This window comes from Myotis brandtii, unplaced genomic scaffold (genome assembly GCF_000412655.1).
Source record: "Myotis brandtii unplaced genomic scaffold, ASM41265v1 scaffold2038, whole genome shotgun sequence".
Lineage (NCBI taxonomy): Eukaryota > Metazoa > Chordata > Mammalia > Chiroptera > Vespertilionidae > Myotis > Myotis brandtii.
In genome coordinates, this window is record NW_005357594.1 from 6,422 (window position 1) to 12,014 (window position 5,593).

The 5,593-nt window shown below is 43.9% G+C and overlaps 1 pseudogene; it reads left to right on the forward strand.

The window, feature by feature from the left end:
- The first annotated feature begins 1,932 nt into the window (after window positions 1-1,932).
- On the forward strand, window positions 1,933-2,832 carry LOC102241025 (annotated as a pseudogene).
- Window positions 2,833-5,593: the final 2,761 nt, after the last annotated feature.

Sequence of the window (5,593 nt, forward strand, 5' to 3'; positions counted from 1 at the left end):
TCTGATCACTATGGCTAGGTCTTCCAGTACTATGCTGAACAAACGTGGTGAAAGTGGGCATCCCTGTCTTATTCCTGTTCTTAAAAGAAATGGTTTTAGTTTTTGCCCATTGAGTATGATGTTGGCTATAGGTTTGTCATATATGGCTTTTATTATATTGAGGTATGATCCCTCTATTCCCACTTTGCTGAGAGTTTTTATCAAAAAAGGGTGTTGGATTTTGTTGAATGTGAATTATTTTAAACTAGAGGCCCCATGCACCATGCACCAATGGGGTCCATCATCCTGGCCTGTGCCCTCTTGCAATCTGGGACCCCTCAGGGGATGTCGGACTGCTAGTTTCCCCTCACCGGATTGGGCTGAAATCGGCAGTCCGACACACCAGATTGGGACAAAACCAGCAGCCCGACATCCCCTGAGGGATAAATAGTGTGCGAAGGAGGCCGGCGACAGGGGAAGAGCCCAAGCTGGGCCACTCATCCCTGCCCCGCTGTGCCTGCCACCACTGCTCAGTAAAACTGCTGCAATGGAGGCAGGAGAGGCTCCGCCTCCACAGCTGCGCTCGCCTGCTGTGAGCCTGGTGTCTGGTGTCCCTCAGTCAGCTGAGTGGCACTCCCACTGTGGGAGCACACTGACCACCACGGGGCAGCTCCTGTGTTGAGCTCTGCCCCCTGGTGGTCAGTGCGCATCATAGTGACTGGTCAAACGGTCAACAGGTCAACCAGTCACTTAGGGTTTTATATATAGAGATGAAGAACGAACAAGATCAGATGCAGAGGTATAAAATAAACTGGGTGAGTGTGCCTGTGAGCATCCTACATTTGGGTAACCCATAAAACAAACCTGGATGTACTTCAAGAAGTATTGACTGCAAACTAATTGGTGCATAGACTGGAAAATATTCCATAATAATATTTTTAATATTTTTCAAAACAAAGAAGATATGGTTCTGTCCTCAAAAAGTTTTCAATCTATTTATGCTGGATGCGCAGAGTATGAGCTCTGTTCAGACATGTTGACAGGATGGCTGAATGTGGAAATGTGGGAAAAAGAGATTAAGCCCACAGATATAGACATGAGATTCTACTAAGCAGCCATTGAAACCATGATGACATTGGATGAGCCACCAAAGGAAATAATAAAGAAAGGTAGGAGAAGGGTGAAAGGAAAAACATTATGATTACATATATTTGAGAATATGAAATAAAGATAAAAGCCTATCAAAGGATTTTGAAAAACCTTTCAAAAATAGGAGATCAGGGTAGTACATTCACTGATCTTGCTTTGCTACCTAATCCCAATGGTCTTTGTGATTTACACTCTTCTGATGCCAGTGTAGACACTTGTTACCCGCTGGCTCTGGGCTCATCCTGAGTATGATCAGTGTTTAGGGTGCTCACTGATCATTATTTGCACTGGAGTGTTTTTCAAAGACTCCAAAATAAGGTTCTTTCCTTTTCTTGTGTACTAAAGTTAGCATGTGATTCTGACTTCTTAATTAAGATGTGAGGTCCTTGAGACCAGAGACTATGCCATATATAAATAAATGGGTAAATCAACTGTATTTTCCACATATTTATGATTTTTCTATGAGGTCTACCAAAGCTTTTAGCACATAAAATATGAATTTTAATTATTTGTTAAAGGACTAAACCCTACATTTCTGGGTGATGTTGCAGGGTTTGGGAAGGATTGGCACCACTTATTCAAGATTGCTTATATTTTAGACATGAATGTCCAGGGCCAACTGCCAATGAGTCCTACTGAGCAATAGAATTTCCCCTCTCAATATATATCCTATGTCTGGGTTTAGTAAACCCAGAAATAGACACAACAAGTGAGGGAGTCAAAGAGGCGGTTTAGAAGGATCATTACACACAGCAACTTCACTAAAAATTCTGCAGTTTTTTCCCCTTGCCTGCTGAAAGATCCATGAGAGAAGACAATAGGTCCTCTACCCTGGATTTTATCCTCCTGGGAGTTAGTGGTCAGCAGGAACAGGAGGATTTCTTCTTCATCCTCTTCCTGCTCATTTACCCCATCACACTGATTGGAAACCTGCTCATCATCTTGGCCATTTGCTCCAACATTCGCCTTCACCACCCCATGTATTTTCTCCTTGCTAACCTCTCCTTTGTCAACATCTTCTTCTCCTCTGTAACCATCCCGAAGATGCTAGCCAACCACCTCTTGAGCACCAAAACAATCTCCTTTGGGAGATGACTAACACAGATGTATTTCATGATTGCCTTGGCTAACACAGATAGCTATATCCTGGCTGCAATGGCATGTGATCATGCTGTGGCTATCAGCCAACCACTTCATTACACAAAGATTATGAACACATACATGGTCTTGTGTTGCTAGTTACTGGGACTTGGGTGGTTGGAAACATCAATGCCTTTTCCCATACTCTGCCCTTCTGTGGCAACTAGGAAGTGGCCAACTTATGGTGACATTGCCTCTTTGTTCGAGCTGTCCTGTTCTGACATTCACTTTAATGTGAAGATGATGTACCTCGGGATTGGTGTTTTCTCTGTGCCATTGCTGTGCATCATCATCTCATATGTTGGGGTCTTTTCCACTGGTCTTAGGTGTTCCATCCAGGAAGGGTGTGCTCAGAGCCTTCTTTACCTGTGGCTCCCACCCTACAGTCATTTCTTAATTTTATGAGATAGTCATGTGCATGGATTTCACCCTCTAGCAGGTGCTGTGTTAACTGTGATGTATATGGCAGTGACCTCAATGTTAACTCCTTTCATCTACAGTCAGAGAAATCAAGACATGAAGGCTGCCCTGAGGAAACTCTTCAGCAAGAGAATCTTCTCATAACCAATGAGAGGTCATATTGGAGACTGTAGTCACCAATTAGGAGGCACTTGGAAATCCATCCCTAATGTCCTCCCTCTTCAAGAAGCCATCTTTGTTCTTTACAGCTGCTATACAAATTCACATCCTTTTGTTTCAACTTCCTAGAGCATTTGTTATAAATCAAGTCTAGTCCATTTTTCATTTCATTCTTTGTATTCCTGAGCTCTGGAATTTCTGTTTTGTTCTTTTCTATGAGTTCTATCTCTTTGTTGAACCTGTTTTGTTTTTGTATTATGTTCCTGATTTTGCTTTTTATCTATTATCTCTTGTAGCGTGCTGAGTGTCTTTAAATAATTATTTTTAATTCTTTGTCAGGAAATTCCTAGATCTCCCTTTCTCTGGGGTCAATTACTAGAAAATTATTGTGTTCCTTTGGTGGTATCATGCTTTCTTAGTTTTTGTATTCTTGAACTCTTGAGTTGCTGTCTTCACATTTGAAAACGCAGTCACTTTCTCCAGTTTTTTACTGACTGGCTTTGGGAGAGAGACACATTCATCACTCAGTCCCCTAGCAACTCGAAAGCTCTCTCAGACATTTTCTAAGGATACACCCACTCCATGCTTCTTGTTCCATTGTGGGGAGTGAATTTGTAAGATTCTATGCTTTCTCTCAGTCCTGCCAAGTCAGGCCAGGATCTGAGGGTATCCTGTTTGTTTTCCTTAGGTGATACCCTAAAATGTGTGAAATCGTGCAGAATTGGGCTGGCTTTTTGCACATGCTCACAAGCCATCTGCACAGGATTCATCACCTATAGGATGGCATGCAGGGAGTTGGCCAATGAGGAGTGGATGAGACACAGAGTTCTAGGGTACCTGTGGATCATTTTGGGGTGTCCCAAATAACTTGTAGCTAAACTTACCAGGTAGAATCCTAAGGAAGATGATATGAAGTTATTTTTCTTTGCCACACTTAACACTACTCAGGCTTCAGTGTAGACTGCAAGCATGACCAGGAGCAAAATTGTTCCACAGTCCTTGTATCCCAAGGGTGGTTCCAGTTTGTGCCAAACAGCAGAGGAGAGTGGCCCACATGCCAACAAAAAGGCTTGAATAGGTCAGCCCAGAGCTTGAACCCTGGAGACACACACCTTAGTTCTCTTGCCTATTCTTCTTTCTAGAAAATAACTCCGGAAACTGTTACTCTTGAGAAGAACTGTGTGCCCTCAGGGGACAGCTATAGAAGTACATAATGAGCTTCAACAATTACGCTAACTGTGGCCGGAATAAAGACCTGTGGGAATCATGTTTCATGAGGCTTTATAACCTGGTGAATAATTCCAAATTTCCTCTATGCCGTGACCACCTCGGTTCCTTAAGGAGGAAACTGGAATCTATACTGTCAGGCTCTATCCAGGACAGCCCCTCCGCTGCTCCACCCTAACGTGGGGTTGGGAAACTTGGGGCTCCTCTTTTCAAACTGTCCTAATCTTATCTCCTTTGCCACAGGATCAAAGGACCCAAGCTCCAAGCCTGCTACCGGAACTTTCTCCAGCATGCCTGCTACCCAAGAGGAATGCTAACAGGTGCTAGACAGCTGGCTGTAAACTCCCCATTTGTGGAGGAGGAGTAAAGGCTGCAGGACCAAGACGCTTTTTGACAGCATCTAAGGGGCTCCCAGGTAGAGGCTGTGGACATTGGAGAATGGAGTTTCTATGACAGTGACATCAAGGGATAGCCAGTAAGTGCACTCTATACATTATCTCCTTTAACCTCACAAACCCTCAAGAGGTGAGTAGGATTATTTTGTCATATTTATCAGATGAAAAATGATGAACTGAATTGCCTAAAGTCACATAGAGTGATAGTTGCAAAATTAGGACTCAAATCTCAAATCCTGGCTCCAGAACCCATGTTCTCACAGTTGGATGGATAAAAGGAAGGAGAGAGTGAGAAAGGAAGGAAGGGAGGGAGAGAGAGAGAGAATATGAATCCTCCCCTCCTGAAAATGCTTCTCCTTGGGAGTTGTCTAAGAAAATAGGATGAGGAAGGTCATCTCTCTCCACCACCTGAAGTAATTGTGTGTGTGTGGGTGGGTGGGGGGTAGATGTGCACGCACGCGCACATAAGTGCATTATCTTAGAGAGGAGCCACAAACCCCCACTCTGCTCCCTCAGTCAAGGGTGCGTGCTAATAATCCTCTTCCAGTTATTTCATTGTCAAAGCACTGATGAATGAGCTGAACTATCGGGGAGTCTCAGCGCTCAGTGATTCCCCTCTGGCTTGTTTGCTGCCCCAGATGACAAGGAAATGCACTTGGCTCTTCTGTCCCTTCCAAACTGCCCTCAGCATGGTCACACTCAGTGAGGGCTATCTTACTGCACACTCTCCAGGTGCTCTGACGCTGCCTCTAGCATTCCCGCTGATGCATCTCCTGGCTCTCCCGCTGCGGGCGTGTGGTTCTTTACCCCTTTCTCCAGGGTTTCTGCAGAAATCCTTCCTCCCTGGAATGACACTGTGACCCTTGACATCCTGCACTGAGGATCTCTATCCTCACTCCCTGTGCTCAGAAACCTCTCTGCTCTGGTTCCTGTTCAGTCTCGCATTGATGATACCAACCACTTCTTTTCCAATGCTGTTCTTTCTTACACTTTTAGTTCTTTATCATTTTATTACATGTGGTTGTCCTTGCACCAGATTATCTTTTAAAATAGTGTTTTACTGACCACTCATTTAACGTATACTGTATGCCCAAATACCTACGCTTATTTATATTAAACAAAAG